Genomic DNA, 18,568 nt, shown 5'->3' with positions numbered 1-18,568 from the left:
GCAAACTGACCTGGAAAATAAAGAATGATTATATTAGTTAATTATCTAGATTATTTAGGCCGGATGATTTAGGGGTATTCACCTAAATATTTGACCAGGTAACTTTGTTACCCACTTGGAATCTTCTAGACCAAACTTTATTTTGGATTCTTTTTTTTTTTTGTTTTAAATATATTTTCATTGATTTCAGAGAGGAAGGGAGAGAAAGATAGAAATATCAATGATGAGAGAGAATCACTGGTTGGCTGCCTCCCGCATGCCCCACACTAGGGATTGAGCCTGCAACCCAGGCATGTGCTCTGACTGGGAATCGCACTGTGATCTTCTGGTTCATAGGTAGATGCTCAACCACTGAGCCACTCTGGCAGGACTATTTTGGATTCTTTATTGCAAGGTGAGCTTGGGCAGTTTTGACTCCCACACAAACAACTTTAGGTCATTCTTTCCCCCCTCACCCCAACTTTACTGAGGTATAATTGACAAATAAAAATTGTATATACTTAAGGTGTATAACTTTGTTGTGAGAACAATTAAGATCTAGTCTCTTGCCAAAAAAAAAAGATCTAGTCTCTTAGCAACTTTGAAGTTTATCTAATCTTCTTAAGCTCCTCTCTTCTTTTCTAAAATCTAGCTCTGCAATTTCCTCTCGGTATCCTCAAATCAAGGGTTCCATGTAAAAAGGAACGACTTTGCATTATTCCTCTAAAAATGAATTATATTACATTATTCAATAACTTTTAATATTTCTATATTTGAAAAGAAGATGTTCTGAGGTCTCCTGGAGTTTTGTACCAACAACTGATATATTGAAACATTTATAACCAAGTTTCTTAATCTTCTTTCTACCCTAGTTTATCTTCTGAAGATGTTTGCTTGATATTATTATTTGAGGCCTAAAAATGTGGAAATTAAGGCACAGGGCAGAAAAGCAAGTACTGAATACTCTAAGTAATACTACTCTTTAAATTATTATTTCTCTCCTCTGCTATTTTGTTTAACCCTTATTTAAAACTTGGATGGCGGTATATTAACTTTTTCCTGAGAAAACATGGAAATGTTCATTTGTCTGTGTATTTAACTGGCAAAAACTTAATGGCCTCTGATGTGTCAGACACTGTGTAGGACCCTGAATTATGGGGATAGAGGAGGCTGTCGCCACATTTACAGTCTTTTGGAAGACACAGACTAGTAAATGCTCCAAAGTGCTAAGAGAGAGAAATGCCGGAAGCACTGTGAAAGCAGAAGGGCCATATACCTAAAGGAGCGAAGGAGAGGCAGAAAGGCCCCCTAAGATGCAAAGACATGGTTGAATCTTAAAAAACAAAAAAACGAATGAGTTACCAGTAGTGACAGAGAGGAAGGGGGTTCCACATAGAAGGAATAACAGTGGGTTTTACAAATCTATGAAGCAACAGGTATGTTTGGAGAACTATAATGAGTCTGTTATGGCTGGAATGTGTATGACATGGAGATAGAAGGAAGGCCCGAGAAATCAGGTGGGATGCTGGTAGGGAAGGGCCTGCGCTAGGGAGTTTGGATTTTGTCATGAAGGCAGCTGGGCACCATCAAAGGGGATTAAGCAGATATGTGCCATAAAATTTATATATCAGATGGGGGGGATTTTTATTTATTTATTTTTTTGGCAGTGATGAAATATGGCTTAGATAAGACTACAGGTAGCAACAGGCTAGGGCCAGTTGCAGAAATCCAGGTGAGAAGATACAAAGGCTGACCTGTGGTAGCGAATAAAGGAGGATGGAATTAGATAGCTATTTAGTATCACAGAGGCTGCTATGATAGAATATTTGCTCATTAAGTAGTCAAGATTCAGTTGTTAATATTGAATCTATTGTTCTCCAAAGTATTTTTAACAATCTATTATTAAAGTTGATCTGAGGACAATTAATATTTAGGTAAAAGAATTCTTTTAGATTTAACCAAGTATTCCCTCTCCCCCCCCCCAAAAAAAATAAACCCCACTCTAGAAACAAAATAAAAATATCAATAGAAATATTTTCAATATATATGTTAAAAAGTGAATTTCCTTAATATATAAAGAGTTATTATAAACCATTAGGATGAAAAAACAACCTTATTTTACAATGGCTAATTCATATGAAGAAGCTCTTCAAAAATGAAGGAATAAAAATATCCATAAAAATATTCAGCTTTGCCTAGCCAGTGTGGCTCAGTTCGTTGGGCATTGTCCCATGCACTAAGAGGTCGCTGGTTCAATTCCCAGTCAGGGTACATGCCAGGGTTGTGGGTTCTATCCCCAGTAGGGGCATGCAGGGGCAGCCAATAGATGATCTTTCTTCCTCCCTCCCTCCCTCCCTCCCTTCCCCCCCCCCTCTCTCCTTTCTTTCTTTCTTTCTTTCTTTCTTTCTTTCTTTCTTTCTTTCTTTCTTTCTTTCTTTCTTTCTTTCTTTCTTTCTTTCAAATGTTTGGAAAGAGAAACAGTGAGTTATTTTTTTTTCAAATATATTTTTATTGATTTTTTTACAGAGAGGAAGGGAGAGGGATAGCGAGTTAGAAACATTGATGAGAGAGAAACATCGATCAGCTGCCTCCTGCACACCCCCTGCTGAGGATGTGTCTACAACCAAGGTACATGACCTTGACCGGAATCGAACCTGGGACACTTCAGTCCGCAGGCTGACGCTCTATCCACTGAGCCAAACCGGTTAGGGCCCTTCCTTCCTTCCTTCCTTCCTTCCTTCCTTCCTTCCTTCCTTCCTTCCTTCCTTCCTTCCTTCCTTCCTTCCTTCCTTGCTTCCTTCCCTGTAGAGATTATTACAGATGTCCGTCTTTCTCCCCCACATTGCCTCCTACCCCAGGCCTTCACCACCCTATTGTCTGTGTCCATAGGTAATGCAAATATGCATATAAGATCTTTGTTTAATCTCTTTCCACCCCCACCCCCTTCTCTCTGAGAATCATCAGTCTATTCCATTTCCTTGCCTCTGATTCTATTTTATTCACCAGTTTATTCTGTTCATTAGATTTCTCATTTGTTTATTTTGATTTTTAGATTCAATTGTTGATAGGTATGTATTTGTTGCCATTTTGTTGTTCATATTTTTTATCTTTTTCTTCTTTCTCTTCTGAAAGAATACCCTTCAACATTTCATATAATTCTGGTTTGGTGGTGATGAACTCCTTTAGCTTTTTCTTGTCTGTGAAGCTCTTTATCTGACCTTCAATTCTAAATGATAGCTTTGCTGGGTAGAGTAATCTTGGTTGTAGGTCCTTGCTATTCATCATTTTGAATATTTCTTGCCACTCCCTTCTGGCCTGCATAGTTTCTGTTGAGAAATCAGCTGACAGTCATCTGGGCACTCCCGTGTAGGTAATTAACTGTTTTTTCTCTTGCTGTTTTTAATATTCTCTCTTTGTCTTTAGCCCTTGGCATTTTAATTATGATGTGTCTTGGTGTGGCCCTCTTTGGGTTCCTCTTGTTTGGGACTTGCTGTGCTTCCTGCACTTGTAAGTATATTTCTTTCACCAGGTAGGGGAAGTTTTCTGTCATTATTTCTTCAAATAGGTTTTCAATAACTTGCTCTCTCTCCTCTTCTGGCACCCCCATAATATGAATGTTGGTACGCTTGAAGTTGTCCCAGAGGCTCCTTACACTATCTTAATATTTTTGATTCCTATTTCTTTTTGCTCTTCTGGTTGGGTGTTTTTTGCTTTCTCATATTTCACATCATTGATTTGATTCTCAGAAACCTCTATTCTACTGTTGAATCCCTGTATATTATTCTTTATTTTAGTCAGTGTATGCTTAATTTCTGACTGGTCCTTTTCCATGTGTTTGGCCTTCTCACTAAGATCCTTGAAAGTCTCACTAAGTCCCTTGGAGGTTTCTAGAAGATTCTTGAGTAACCTTATAACTGTGATTTTTGAATTCTATATCCAGTAGTTTGCTTTCTTCCATTTCTTTCATTTATGACATGTTTCTTTGCCTCCACATTTTGGTTGCTTCCCTGTGTTTGTTTCTATGTACTGGGTAGAGCTGCTATGTCTCCTTGAGTTGGTAGAGTGGCCTTGTCTAGTGGGTGTCCTATAGGGCCCAGTGGCTCAGCCTCCCCAGTCACCCGAGCTGGGAACTCTAGATGCACCCCTTTGTGGGCTGTGAGCACAGTCTTGTGGTAGTTGAGACTTGCTGCTGTTGGTGTCACTGGGAGGAATTGACCTCCAGGGCAATTTGCTGTGAGGACCAGCTACGACTACAGTGGGAGAGCTGCTATGCAGGAGACACCCCTATGGAGCAGGACTTGCTTCAGTGGGGCTTTGGTGCTCACTGAGTCTTCCCCTTGAGTGTGTCACTTATGGATATGTAGAGTTGTAATCTGGTATGGTCTGACACTGACCATTGGGTACACTGGCTCTTGGGTCTCCAGGGAGGTGCAAGGTCAGCCATTGCCTGGGGCCACCCAGCAGGAGCTCAGAGAGATCTGCAGATTCCTTCTCTTTGTATTGGGTTTGGAAGTGCCCAGACAATGCCCAGCTATGAAGTAAGGCAGGCTGGTGCTGGTGCCAAGTCTTGGGCCTTTTATTGATAAGTTTGGGCTCCCTGCCCCAGCTGTAGCTTGTTTTAGATTTTCAAGGACAGGCCATTCATATGCAAAAGCTGCTGCAGGCAGCTTGGGTGGGGTTGTAAATTGGATGAGGCAGGGTCTTAGGTAATCACCAGGGGGGGGGGGGGGGGAGCAAACAGAAATGGCTGCCAGTCAGCCCTGCACAGGAACAATGATCCCTGTCATTACCTCTGTCTGGGAGAAAGCCGCCCTCAAATTCCTGCCCCAATGCCAGACAAATGTGTCCCCAAGAGCCTCGCCCTGGTGCTGGAGCTCAGAGGAAGTAGGACCTTGTAAGTTCAGTTTGTGGTGCCCACCTTTTAAGAGGAACACCTGGGTCTCCAGCAGCCTCTGTGTCATTGAGCTCCAATCTGCACTGATTTTTACAGCCCCTAGTTATGGGGACTTCTTTTCCCAGCTCTGGGACACTGGGCGGGGGGTCTGGTATGGGGCTTGGACCCCTTGCTCCTCCAGGTGCCTCTGCAGAGGCAATCTCCCTCCCGATTAAAAAACCAGCACATGTGGGTGCCGGACCAGTCCCTTCCGCTCTCCGCACCTCCTACCAGTCTCAGTGTGCTTTCTTCTTTACTTCTCTAGTTATAGGATTTCCATTCAGACAGCTTTCCAGCGGTTCTGGATGATGGTTGTTCTGTATTTTAATTGTAATTTTGATGTGGTTGTGGGAGGCAGCGAGTACAGGCATTTACCTATGCCACCATCTTGGTTCCCCTAAGATGATGTTTCTTGATGTTTCTATCTCTCTCTTCCTCTCCCTTCATCTCTCTAAAAAAATAAAAAACATTTAAAAAATATTCAGCTTTACTGATTATAAGAAAAAGGGCAGGCCCTAACCAGTTTGGCTCAGTGGATAGAGCATTGGCCTGCGGACTCAAGGGTCCCAGGTTCGATTCCGGTCAAGGGCATGTACCTTGGTTGCAGGCACATCCCCAGTAGGGAGTGTGCAAGAGGCAGCTGATCGATGTTTCTCTCTCATCGATGTTTCTAACTCTCTCTCCCTCTTCCTTCCTCTCTGTAAAAAATCAATAAAATATATTTTAAAAAGAAAAAGAAAAAAAAGGGCAGGTTTAAATAATGAGATACCACCTTTATTCATCAAATTGGCAAAGGTGTAAAATAATGAGATCCAATATTAATAAATGTGTTGTTTCATCAAATGGTCATTTTATATATGCTGGTAGGAATGCGAAATAATTCAACCTTTGGAGAGCAATTTGATAACATGAATTTAAAACTTTAATCATATCCTACTTAATAAAAGGGTAATATGTATTACCATCACTCCGCTACGCCCACGATTGGGCCAGCGGGAGGCGCAGGGGGTGGGACTCGGGGTGGCCGGGGTAGCCGATTGGGCCGGCGGGACGCTCAGCGTCTGCGCCATGGCTGTGCTGCGGAACAGAAGGGGCCTCTGAGGCAGTGAGCTCACGTCCCGCCGAGGACCATCAAAAGCGGGGGAGCTGGGTGCCTGTCCACTCCAGCACCAGGCCTTTTGGAAGGCCTGGTGCACCAGCGGACAGGCACCCAGCTCCCCCATGATTGAAAGCGAAAGCGTGTAGGGGACCCTACATGTGCATGATTCAATCATGCACTGGGCCTCTAGTTAATAATATATTTTGACCCAATAACTCCACCTTTAGGAATTTATCCTAAGGAATTAATCAGATAATGTTTATCAGAATGTATATACAAGGATATTCATTAAATTGGTATAAATAATAGCGTTAGTAGAACACTTGGAGTGTCTACCCAGCTCTTAATGACGGCTTTTATGGACTATCTTACCTCCAATGGAAACCCTCCAGCAGATTTTGACTCAGAGCAGCATTCCATCCTACTGAGCCAATCAGGTTTCCTTCCCTAGGAATTTGGATGAGAGGGACGAGAGAGAAAATAGTATCTCTGTCAAGTTAAGCTTCTTAGTGTATCCTGAATATTCCTTTCCGCCCCCCCCCCCCCCCCAAACAGAGATAGCATGGGATAGCACAATGCTTTCTAAAATAAATGACTCAGAGAACCTAGAAGTTCTATAAAGTGGGTATAAGGGGCCAAAGTCTTTGTACAACCAAAAAGGACTACATCAACTTTTAAAAAATGATACCTGGCTGTTTAACGTTAATGGACATCTTGTGGCTATGATCCTCTTTCATGGTAAACGACCTCTACTCAGAATTCTCTCTCTTTGTAGAGAAAGTCTAGACAGGAAGTAAACCGTATCCCAGGGGTTTGGTTTAACCCACTCCATTTTACCGTACTGTTTCATTTCCATTGGTTTTTCAAGGATGCTTAAGAGTGGAAGAGATGTGCCAAGGCTGAGAGAGAAAAACTGATATGGAGAACTAATGTATGTTAGTTTCCTGAGGCTGCTGTAACAAAGTACCATAAACTGGGAGGCTGACAACAGAAATGTATTCTCTCTCAGTTCAGGAAAGAGAAGTCCAGAATTAAGGTGTCAGCCGGATTGGTTCCTTCTTGGGGGTTCATAGGAAGAATCTGTCCCACGCCTTTTTGTTTGTTTCTGGGGCTGTCAGAAGTCCCTGGCGTTCCTTAACTTGTAGACACATCACTCCAGTCTCTGCCTCTGTGCTCCCAGGGTGCACTCCCTCTGTGTCTGTGTCTCTTCGTTTAACGGTGCCAATCACATTGGATTAAGAGCCCACCCTACTCCAGTATGTCTTCATCTTAACTAATTACATCTGCAGCAACCCTATTTCCAAACAAGGTCACATTTTAAGGTACAGGGGGTTAAGATTTCAACATATCTTTTTGGAGTCATAATAGAACCCATAACACATGGTATATATAGCTTTAAACATGTAACTCCAACAAATCTTGTACTCTTATTCAGATGTTGTACAATCTCAGATTTTAACACTTTTTAAAAAATATATTTTTTTATAAATTTCAGAGAAGGGAGAAAGAGAGAAACATCAATGATGAGGGAAAAGCATTGATCTGCTACCTCTTGTATGCCCCACACTGGGGATCGAGCCCACAACCCAGGCATGTGCCCTGACCAAGAATTAAACCATGACCTCCTGATTCATAGGTCAACACTCAACCACTAAGCAACACTGGCCGTGCAGATTTTAACACTTTTGACCCTTTCATTTCAGTGGTCAAATCCCACACATCAGATGTTGAAAGAAGTTCTATGATTCTAGAGCCTACATTTTGCATATTGGATGCTTTCTCATTGAGCCATTTGATTTATTTTGTAGGTGGAATCATTGAAGGTCTTTTTGAACAAAGGAATAACATGATTAAACACTTTTACAAAAAAAAACACCTGTTAATTTGGTAAAGAATGACTCAAAGGGGAGAGATTCTGGAGATAAGAGAACCACTTATAAAATTCAACATTACCAGGCGAGAAGTAATATGGATTTAGACTAGGGTAGAGAAAAGGGAGTGGAATGGAAGGGACTGATGAAATGAGAAACAATTTGGGAGCAGACTCAATTAACAGAACTTACAAGTGGAACTGATTGCAATTAGTAAGTGGAATAGAAGAAGTGCTCAAAGGTTATTTCTGAGATTTTGAATCTGGATTTGAGGATGCTGATAAGGGGATGTGGAGTACAGAAAAGGAGATCGTTTGGGGGCAAGAGGAGGTAGGATAGATTAGATAGATTTATTTTACAACAAGGTGAATTATATTTAACACATCTGAATCATACACTTAAAATGGTTGAGATGGTAAATTTTATGTTATGTGTGTTTTTTAACCATAGTTTTTAAAAAAGAGGAAATAGAATAAAGGAAAGTAATAAAGGCAAGGTATTCTGTGTCAGCAACAGCAATCTGCTAAAGGACAGGATGGAAAGAAAGAAGAATGCCTTAGTTTGGTGAATTGTAGACAAGTCAGGGAGACAAATGGCAGCCATTCAGCCCAAGTCCTACAAGAGTGAAACGTGAAGTCTAGAAACCACACGAGCCTGTCCATAGGCGGGCCCTCCAGGAAACTCTGGGATCTCATTTTCCTCCGGATGCTTGAAGATATATGTTTTATGTTTTTAAAAAATAAGCAGCAAGTACTACACAAAGTGTCTTTACCCAACTGCTCATACCTCCGCTACTGTGCGAGGGGAGGGATGATTAAATCACGCCTCACCCCGCATTATAAATGGCTACTTGTCAGACCATTGTCTTTATTGTTTTGCCACCTAGGTTTTCTGAGCGCCATCCTGGATGGATCCCTTGAAAGTGTTTTATTGGTGTGCTTCCCACCATCGTGGCTATCTCTTCCTCATCAGTCATTCCCTAGTCTTTTTTTTCCTTCACCTTATTTGAATTACAGTTGACAAATATAATTGTAATGTATTTTACATATAAATCCTGATGATTTGATAATATGTATGCTTGTGAAAGGCTTCCTCCCATCCAGTTAATTAACACATCCATCACCCCACATATTTACCTTTTGGGGGCTGAGAACATTTAAGTTCTACTCTCTTAGCAAATTTAAATTATACAATACAGTGTTAATCAACTTCTGCTCCTCTTCAGTTTCCCATTCTATTTTTCCAAACAGCTACTGATTTGCTTTCTATCACTATAGTTTGCATTTTCTAGAATTTTGTGTAAATGGATTGTACAGTATGTACTCTTTTTGTCTGGGTTATTTCACTCAGTTTAACACGTTAAGCACCCAGTAAGTCACCAGTGATTGATACTGTACTTTCCATCCGGAAGACAAAACAGGCTGGGCGCTTAATGTGTTAATGTTTTTGAGATTCTTCCATGTTGCTCATTTATCAACAGCCCAACTCTTTAAAAAGTAAAAAAGCATATTTATTTATTTCAGAGAGCAAGGGAGAGAGAGAGATAGAGATGATAGAGAATCATTGATCAGCTGCCTCCTGCACAGGGAATCCAGCCTGCAACCCGGGCATGTGCTCTGACCAGGAATTGAAGCGTGACCTCCTGGTTCATAGGTTGATGCTCAACCACTGATCCACGCCGGCTGCAGCCCAACCCTTTTTATTGCTGAGCAGTACTCCATTGTATGAATATACCACATTTTGTTTACACGTTCACCTGTTGATGGTCATATGTATTGTTTCCAGGTTTTAGCTATTACAAAGAAAGCTGCTATGAACATTAGGTATAAGTCTTCGTATGACATGCATTTTCATTTATTTTAGGTAAATACTTAGGAATGGAATGGCAGTTCATGTGGCAGATGTATTCTTAACATTTTAAGAAACTGCCAAACTTTTCCACAGTGGTTATAGCATTTTACATTTCTACCAGCTATCTGGGACACTGACAACACCAAATGCTGGTGCTAGTGGAAATGCAAAATGGTACAGCCTCTTTGGAAGACAATGTGGCAGTTTCTTACCAACGAAACATACTCTTACCATACAGCCCAGCAATCCTGCTTCTTAACATTTAACCAAAGGCATTAAACACTTGTGTTCATACAAAACCTGCACCTGGATGTTTATAGCAACTTTATGCATAATTGCCAAAATTTGGAAGCAACCAAGATGTCCTTCAGGAGGTGAATAGATAAACTTCAGTGCCTGCAGACAGTGAAATATTATTCAGCTATAAAAAGAAATGAGTTATCAAGCCATTAAAAGACATGAAGGAAACTTAAATGCATATTACATACTGAAAAGGGGATGTGATCTGAAAAGGGGGCAGACTGTATGATTCAAACTATATGACATTATTCAAAAGGCAAAACTGTGGAGACTAAGATCAGTGGTTGCCAGGGGCTGGGAAGAGGGGTGAATAGGTAGAATACACAGGATTTTTAGGACAATGAAACCACTCTAGATGGTTCTGTAATGATGGATAATGTCATTATACATGTGTCTAAACGCATAGAATGTACAACCCCAAGAGTGAACCCTAATGTGAACTATAGATTTGGGGTGATTACCATGTGCCAATGTAGGTTCATCAATTGTAACAAATGCACCCCTGAGGTGGGAAATGTTGATCATGGAAGAGGCTATGCATGTGTTGAGACATAGTGTGTGTGGGAAATCTCTGTACCTTTCTTGTAATTTTGTTGTAAATCTAAGTGCTTTAAAACAATAGTCTTTTAAAACAAATCATCAAAATTAAAAATACTAGAAGATAGCCTATCCTGGTATTAGAAGACATGAGTAGAAATGGATTTTTTTTTAATGAGGGTTCCCCAAATTCTAAAAGCTGTAGGATCCATAAAAATCTGGATCAGACCAAGATATTGGGGATCCCGACGACCCAAGATGTGCTGGTCCACATGACTTTTCAGCAGAGTGTTCCTTTTTGTAACGAGTCAGGATACCTTCCCTAGGAAAGGGAGATTAGTGAAACAACTACAATAGAATTGAATGAACTTCTAATCTCTTTCGATTTTAATTAAACTAAAAAGTTAAAAATTATTTAAAAATGTGTGTTCCCAATATAGTTGGGATCTCTCCCAACAATGAGAGTATGGACATCTCATTATCCATATGCTGGGTGTTCTTCTTTTAAGGTCAATATTTGTCAGTTTCTGTTTAATCTGTTTGATTTCTTTTTGGCTTTTAAATTTTCTTTTTTACCCACCTTCTATTTCTCGTAAGGCGTTATCAGTTGTATTTATTGGACTTAACCTGGATTCTTTCCTGTTGTTTATTGTGATGTGCTGTTGATTTTCCTGAAGTTTTAGGATACAGGAGTGTGGTGCTTTAAAAGATGGTGGCTTTCTGCAACTTCCTGCCATTGTTTCTTTCCCCCACTTAATCCGGACCTTCTTTTTCCTTGTCTCTGTTATCCTAATCCTGCTTAATTATGATTCTACACCCAGAAGTTTCTCCTCAGTGTGTGGTCATGCCCTGGAATGGAGCCCAGGTTGGTCAGTTTCAAGAGTTTATAGTAAAAAAAAACAAAAACCCAAAAAGTTTATAGGAGCTAGATTGCCCTAGCCACTTCAGATTTTAGCTTGGGCCTGTGCATTCATCCACTAATAGGATTAAGCCAAACTCCTCCAGTTTAATCTCTTGTTCTTAAATTGACTCACCTCACTTTCCTATTGGCTATTTGTGGGTTTTCCAGTTTGGGGGTCTGTCTGATGTCCTGTGGCTTCCTCTGCTTTCTCCCACACAGATGCTGAAATTATATAGATGTGGCTATTGGTGATTTGTTCTCACCTTGTGTATGGGGTTCACCGAGATACCTCGCGTCACCTGGTTTTGCAAAATGTGGTCCACAGATGTTGGTTTTGCTATTTGTTGCTCTCTTGGTTTTTATGTGGGGATTCAAAGAGGTTAAATAACTATACTATCATCACTGCCAGCTATCTGATATCTGTATATTATTTTGGGGGGGGAAAGTACAAAAATTATCCATTCTAGTTGTTTAAAAAAATTTAGAGATATATAAAATGAGAATGTCCTCTTCTTCCCAGTTCCATTCTTCAGCGGTATTCACTGTTAAGAGGTATACACTTGCCAGGCTGGTGTGGCTCTGTGATTGAGCATTGACCCATGAACCAGGAGGTCACGGTTCAATTTCCTGTTGTGGGTTCAATCCCCAGTAAGGAGTGTGCAGGAGGTAGCCAATCGATGATTCTCTCTAATCATTGATGTTTCTATCTCTATTTCTCTGTACCTTCCTCTCTCTGAAATCTATAAAAACATATTTTTAAAAAGAGGTATATATCTTTCCTTTCACTGTATGTATATATATACACTGAGTGGCCAGATTATTATGATCTCTGAACGCATAATAATCTGGCCACTTGGTGTATATCCTATATAATAAAAGGCTAATATGCAAATTGTCCCCTCGACCAGGAGTTCAACCAGCAGGCAGGCCGGCCAACCACCCATGTCCCCTCCCCCTGGCCAGGCCGACCGGACCCCACCCATGCACGAATTCATGCACCAGGCCCTCTAATATATATATACTGAGTGGCCAGATTATTATGCGTTCAGAGATCATAATAATCTGGCCACTTGGGGTATATGTACATAGTATGTATGTGTATATATAGTTTATCTTCCTTTTTCTCTACATTCATCTTCATTGTTGGAAGTATTACAGATGTCCCCTTTGCTTTCTTTCTCATTGATCCCCCTCCATCCCGCACCCCATGCCTTCACCATACTGCTGCCTCCCACTCACCCTCCCCACCCTCCCCAGGAGTTATGATGCATATCCTATATAATAAAAGGCGAATATGCAAATAGAACAGCGGAACAACCAAACAACCAATTGGTCGCTATGACGTGTGCTGACCACCAGGGGGTGTGCACGGAGCATGGCAGGTGTTGGCTACAGTGGGATGGTAGAGCACGTGAGCAGGAGCGCCAGACCAAGGCAGGGCACTGATCGCTGTCATCGGGGTGAGGCTCTGGTGGTTACTGAAAATTCTTTGCTCCCATGTGCGCCGTGGTCCTACCCGGTGCTCGCACCTGCTGCTGGCGCCTGGTGCCTGGTGCCTGGCGCTGGCCCTGATCGCTCAGCGCCATCAGCGGGTGTGAGCAACGGCTGCTGGCCCCAATTGCCCTCAGGGCTTCTCCACCTCCCCCTGCTCCTGAGGGGCGATCGGGGCCAGCAGTTGCCTCTCGCACCTGCTGCCTGCGATGGCTCTGCTCGCACCCACCCTCCCCAACCTTCCCTCCACACACTGGGGAATTGCACTTTTAATGTGTTCTCCTGAGCGTTCTATTGCTCACCAGAGGCTGAAATCCACTAAAGTAAGTTCTGACTATATCATCCTAACATTATATATATAGAGAGAGGGGTGGGGAAGGGAATTGAGGATTGATAAGTATATTTATTCTATCTACCTGCTATAATTCTGAGGAGGGAAAGACATTTCCTTACAGGTTATTGGAGGCAAGGCCAAGCAGTTCTCAAAGCATGGCATTAGGACACAGAAGGACCTACGTATACAGTGAGTCATTAAATTACATCGGTCTTGGAGAGACGTTCTAGAAGTCAAGGGATCAGGTTAATATTAATACTACAATAACATTTATTGAACACCATGTGCCAGGCAGAGTGCAAAGGACTTTAAATTGTCTAATTTGAGCCCTATAACAGCCTTCAGAGGCAGGTATGGCTATCTCCTATTATAAATAAAGGTTCAGAAAGGGTTAGATAATTTTTTAATGTCCCATAGTTGATGAGTTGAGTAAGATTCAAATTCAGTTCCAAAAATTGTCAGGTCACCCCTATTCCCTAACTGGGTTGATAAGTACATGGAAGGGCGACAGTGAGGTCTGGACTAGGGAATTATGAATTTATGGAGTCATAAATTCTTTGCCCAAATGGATGGGAGAAAACACTGAACACAGGTGTGATTAGTAAGTTCCTTAGAGTATAGATGGGCTTACTCAATAAATTGTGCTTTTATTTCCTAGAGAACTCACTGACAAAGAATAGATTCTCACTACATTTGTTGTTATTGAATTGAGAAATGGAAGCTGAGTTTGCTGAATCCTGCAAGGACTCAGTCCCTTTAAAACATTTTTCCCTTCCAATCATCTATAAAAGATTCACCAGTGATCTTCGGGAGAGCTTTAAAAACAAAAGTTTTGGTTTTTTAAATTTATTTCAGAGAGAGGAAGGTAGAGATGGAAACACCAATGATGAGAGAGAATCATTGATTGGCTGTTCGCTGCACTCCCCTAACTGGGGATTGAGTCTGCAACCCAGGCATATGCTCATGTGCCCCAGCCGGGAATCCAAGGGTGATCTCCTGGTTTATGACCACTGAGCACCGGCCAGGCACGAGAGGGCTTTTTAAAAAGACAGATGACTGGGCCCCTTTCAAATTTTTGAATCAGTTTCTTGGGGTAGACTGTATGAATCTGTATCTTTAAAACAGTTTCCTTGGTGATTTTGTGGGTAACCAGGTTTGGGAACTATTGAATTAAATGATCCCAAATGAAACGCCTGGGCTAAGGGATAACTTTCCTAATTGCAATGGGTCTGATTTTGGTAAGGAAGCCCAATCTGGCCAAAAGAGCCTGCTTTCTTCTTTAACCTCTCCTTGCTCCTAAGTCTTTTGTGCCCCTACCCTGTATATTTCTCCTTGCTGTCATGTTGTCTTTTTCATGCTGAATTGGCTGTACTAGTAAACGACACTTAGAACAGCAGCGCCACATTGTGGAGAGACAACATAGTGCTACAGAAAGTACAGGACACTGTCCTAATACATCACGGGCGCTGCAGTTTCCACTTTGTCCTGCAGAGGGCACCATTTCCATGCATTTTTAAAACAAGGACTTTTTTTTTTTTTTTTTTTCCTTTCCTACCTGTAAGATCTCAGTAAACGTCTCCTGGGAGAAGGCATGGGGTGGAACATCCTTGCCAGATCAGAAATCAGAAACCAACACCTTGTAAAACTAGAATAAACGGGGAAAGAGGCCAAGTGCATAGCAGGCACAAGCCTTCTGCAGAAGTTAAGTCAATCTCTGAGACAGTCTTGATCAGGGTAAGAATATATAGGTGGTCCCCCAAGTCAATGTGGGATTTTATGTTTATGTGGGGTAGTATCTGCTTCAGTTATGTCTTGAAAAGTTTTATTTTTTTCATATGGTACACATGAGTCAGGCATTAATTAATAGATCCGGCCTCTTGTCTGGTGATATTTCTACCCAATGACACATAGGTTTATGTTGGTGGAGCAGGTTGGGTCACTATAGTGTTGTTCTGATTATGCATACTTTTTTTTAATTAGGGGAGAACATGAATACAGTCCCCCTCCCCCCACCCCCACCACCACCACCACAAATTATGCAGTTGATTTTCCCACATTTGGGGAAATTGCAGTGGTCAGCATACCTGGAGGGCAATGTGTGAGCTTCGCCCTGGGAAAATCACCTTCCTGATCATGGTATCTCCCCTGCCAAGTATAACTATGCATCTTTTGATTGAGTCCCACCTAGCTAAGCGTCACTCTGTCTCTCTCTTACACACACACACACACACACACACTCACTCACACTTTTTGTTATTTTTACCTGGACATTTTTTCAATGGTCTACTCATGTTTAGGGATCCAGCTAAATTAGTACAGTTAGAAAGAGAATATCTTAAAATTTACATAAATCCACTAGTCTACTTGGTTGTATGCTCTTATTTTCCAATAGTTGCATGTAGGCCTCAAAATAGGCCTTCTAGGGACCACCTAGAAGGATGTACAACTCTGCAGATTTGCATACAATTTCCTGGCAGATGATGATATGGCTTTGTTTCTCTGCAAGCTACTTGGTTTTCCCCTGAAATAGGGTTATACTTGTTGCCAAGATCACATGGTTTAATGTCATGGTTTTGTTTGTTCAAATGTGTTTGCTATCTCTCCCACTAGGCAGTAAGCCCTTTGACTGCAGGCTCCATGCCTGGATCTCTTACATCCCTTGTAGACTCACCTCCCATGTGGTTGGACATGCACTAGTTGCTCATTACAAATGGTTAGGTTTACAGGTTGAATAATGAGGAAAGGTGTTTTAAAAGGAGAACTAGGAGAGAGAAAAACAGAAAGGGATTTAAAAAAATGTTTCTGAGCCGAAACCGGTTTGGCTCAGTGGATAGAGCATCGGTCTGGGGACTAAAGGGTCCCAGGTTCGATTCCGGTCAAGGGCATGTGCCTTGGTTTGTGGGCACATCCCCAGTAGGGGGTGTACAGGAGGCAGCTGATCGATGTTTCTTTCTCATCGATGTTTCTAACTCTCTATCCCTCTCCCTTCCTCTCTGTAAAAAAATCAATAAAATATATATATATATATAAAAATGTTTCTGAAAGACTGACTTAACTGACCAATGAAAGGAAGTAGTTGCAAAAGGGGAAATGGAAGAGAAAGTCTAATCAAAGGCAATGTGAATAGAGGAAATAAAATTCTAGTTTTTTCAAAACATGGAAATATTATTGCGGATAATAACTTCTGAGGAGATATTCATGGTCAGTGTAGGAAGAACTAAAATTTTCTTGCTGATTGAAGACAAAAATAAATGCTACAAGGGCTATCCCTTGAAAGAAATTTATAATTTTGCAATGAGTTCAGGTTGATGAATGAGTCTACAGATTTAATACAATAGGCCAAGCTTAAAATCCTTCCTGAATGCTAGAATCAAAAATTGAATACCTAAAATTTAAAGTTTTAAATACTGCTTTATTATTCTGTAGAGTTGAGCCAGTTTAAGTGTCCACTAAGATTTCAAAGAATTCTGCTTTAGCTTCTTAGGGACCGTGGATAAAAGAGCATCGCCTAGCATTCCCGACACTCAGTCTCCTCAGTGGGGTACATTTTCCAGAGACCCTTATTTAGTATATTTTAATGCTTATGGATATTTATAATCTAGAAAGGATTAAGACTTGCCCAAATGAGAGCTTATTTGGAAATAGATGTTTTAATTTCTTTTTTTTCACTTGCTTTTAATTGCCCGTATACTCAATAAAATACATCTGGAATATTTTAAAGCAAAACTCAGAATTGTATCACTTCACTTACATCTATTTTTAAACATTTTTTATAATGGGGTTGGCTGGAGTGCATGTTCTGCCTTTGAGGATGATCCTTTCAGGCTTTTCCTAACCAGGCCGTTGACAACTGACTCCTTTGTCCCTGCCTCTTTAATAAACCTGTTCTCAAACTTCAGTGCATAACTCTTTAAATGTCTTCTAAGCTTGGCTGTCGTCTCCTTAAAATGTCCTTCTCTCCTGAACACCTACCCCTTTAAAAGTCTTCAGTCTGGCCCTAGCTGGTTAGAATGTGGGCCCCATACACAGAAGGGCGGAAGCGTGGTGGGTTTGATTCCTGGTTAAGGGCACATACTAGGTTGTATGTTCAATCTCTCTCTCTCTCTCTCTCTCTCTCTCTCTCTCTCTCTCTCCACCCCCCTTCATCTCTTCTATTCTCTCTCTCTCCCTTCGTCCCTCCTTCCCTCCCTTCCATTCTCTCTCTTAAAAAAAATGAATGAAAAAAATATCCTCAGGTGAGGATTAAAAAACAAACAAAAGAAGTTTTCAGTCTGCGAAGGTCCTCTCCTCAAGTGTCTGCTCTGTCTTAGACATCTTCACTTGTAAATCTCTTTTCTTTGGGGTACCTGTCCCTTAAATGTCTACCTTATCCTGGGCCTCGGACCCTTTGTTTTTTCAAATAAAACTCAGAATTTTATCACTTTACTTGTATCTATTTCTTACTTAAATAATTGCTTTTCTGTCTCTGAAATGAGGGTTTGGATGGAAGCATTTTATATTGTTTGAGGGAGAGCTAATCCATGGATTTTAGTAGTATAAACGAGAAATGGCTGGGATGTGGATCCGTGACTTGGTTGTAAAGAAGAATACATAAGACTAAAAACAGTAAAATCTTGGAGTAGAGCTCACTGGTTAATTGGGTTTCTGATTAACTGTGGGTTAATAAGAAGGCACTTTGTGTTTGAAATCTCTCTAAGTCACCTCAGTGCATTTTCTTGCTTTAATAAGTACTCTAATGAACATAATTAGAGCTTCTCTCACCGAGTCAGCATTCTGCAATGCCTTGGGATCATTAATCTGAACATAATATCTAATTCTATACTATATTATAGCTACAAAAGGTATAGGAGTTTAAGATGACTCCTGAACATTTCTATAGTTTTAAAAATTAAATCTCTGTGACCTGTGCATTCCACTCTCTGTAAATTTGCCTCAATTAATTAATAAGTCAATGCCTATTACGTATCATGGACTCATAGACTATTCAATTCAGAAGAGACTTTTGAGGTTATGAAATTCAATGCCATTATTTAATAGATAAGAAAACTAGGGTCCAGAAAGTAACAAGCTCCAATACAGTGCCCCGTGATTGAAAATCCAATGGCCCTGGGGCTGCTCTGTGCTGCAAATTTCAAAAGATTTGGGATGCTTGTCTTTTGTCTCCCTTCCTCCATAAAAGTGGAATCCATTCTCAAGACTGGTTATTTGGAATGTTTGATTAAATGAGTGTAAGCGCCCTAGGGACAATACATTTTATTTGTGTGATTCACGG

This window comes from Cnephaeus nilssonii (genome assembly GCF_951640355.1).
Source record: "Cnephaeus nilssonii genome assembly, chromosome: 16".
Taxonomy (NCBI): domain Eukaryota; kingdom Metazoa; phylum Chordata; class Mammalia; order Chiroptera; family Vespertilionidae; genus Cnephaeus; species Cnephaeus nilssonii.
The sequence above is the reverse complement of the archived record's forward strand: the minus strand, read 5'-3'. Positions refer to the sequence as shown.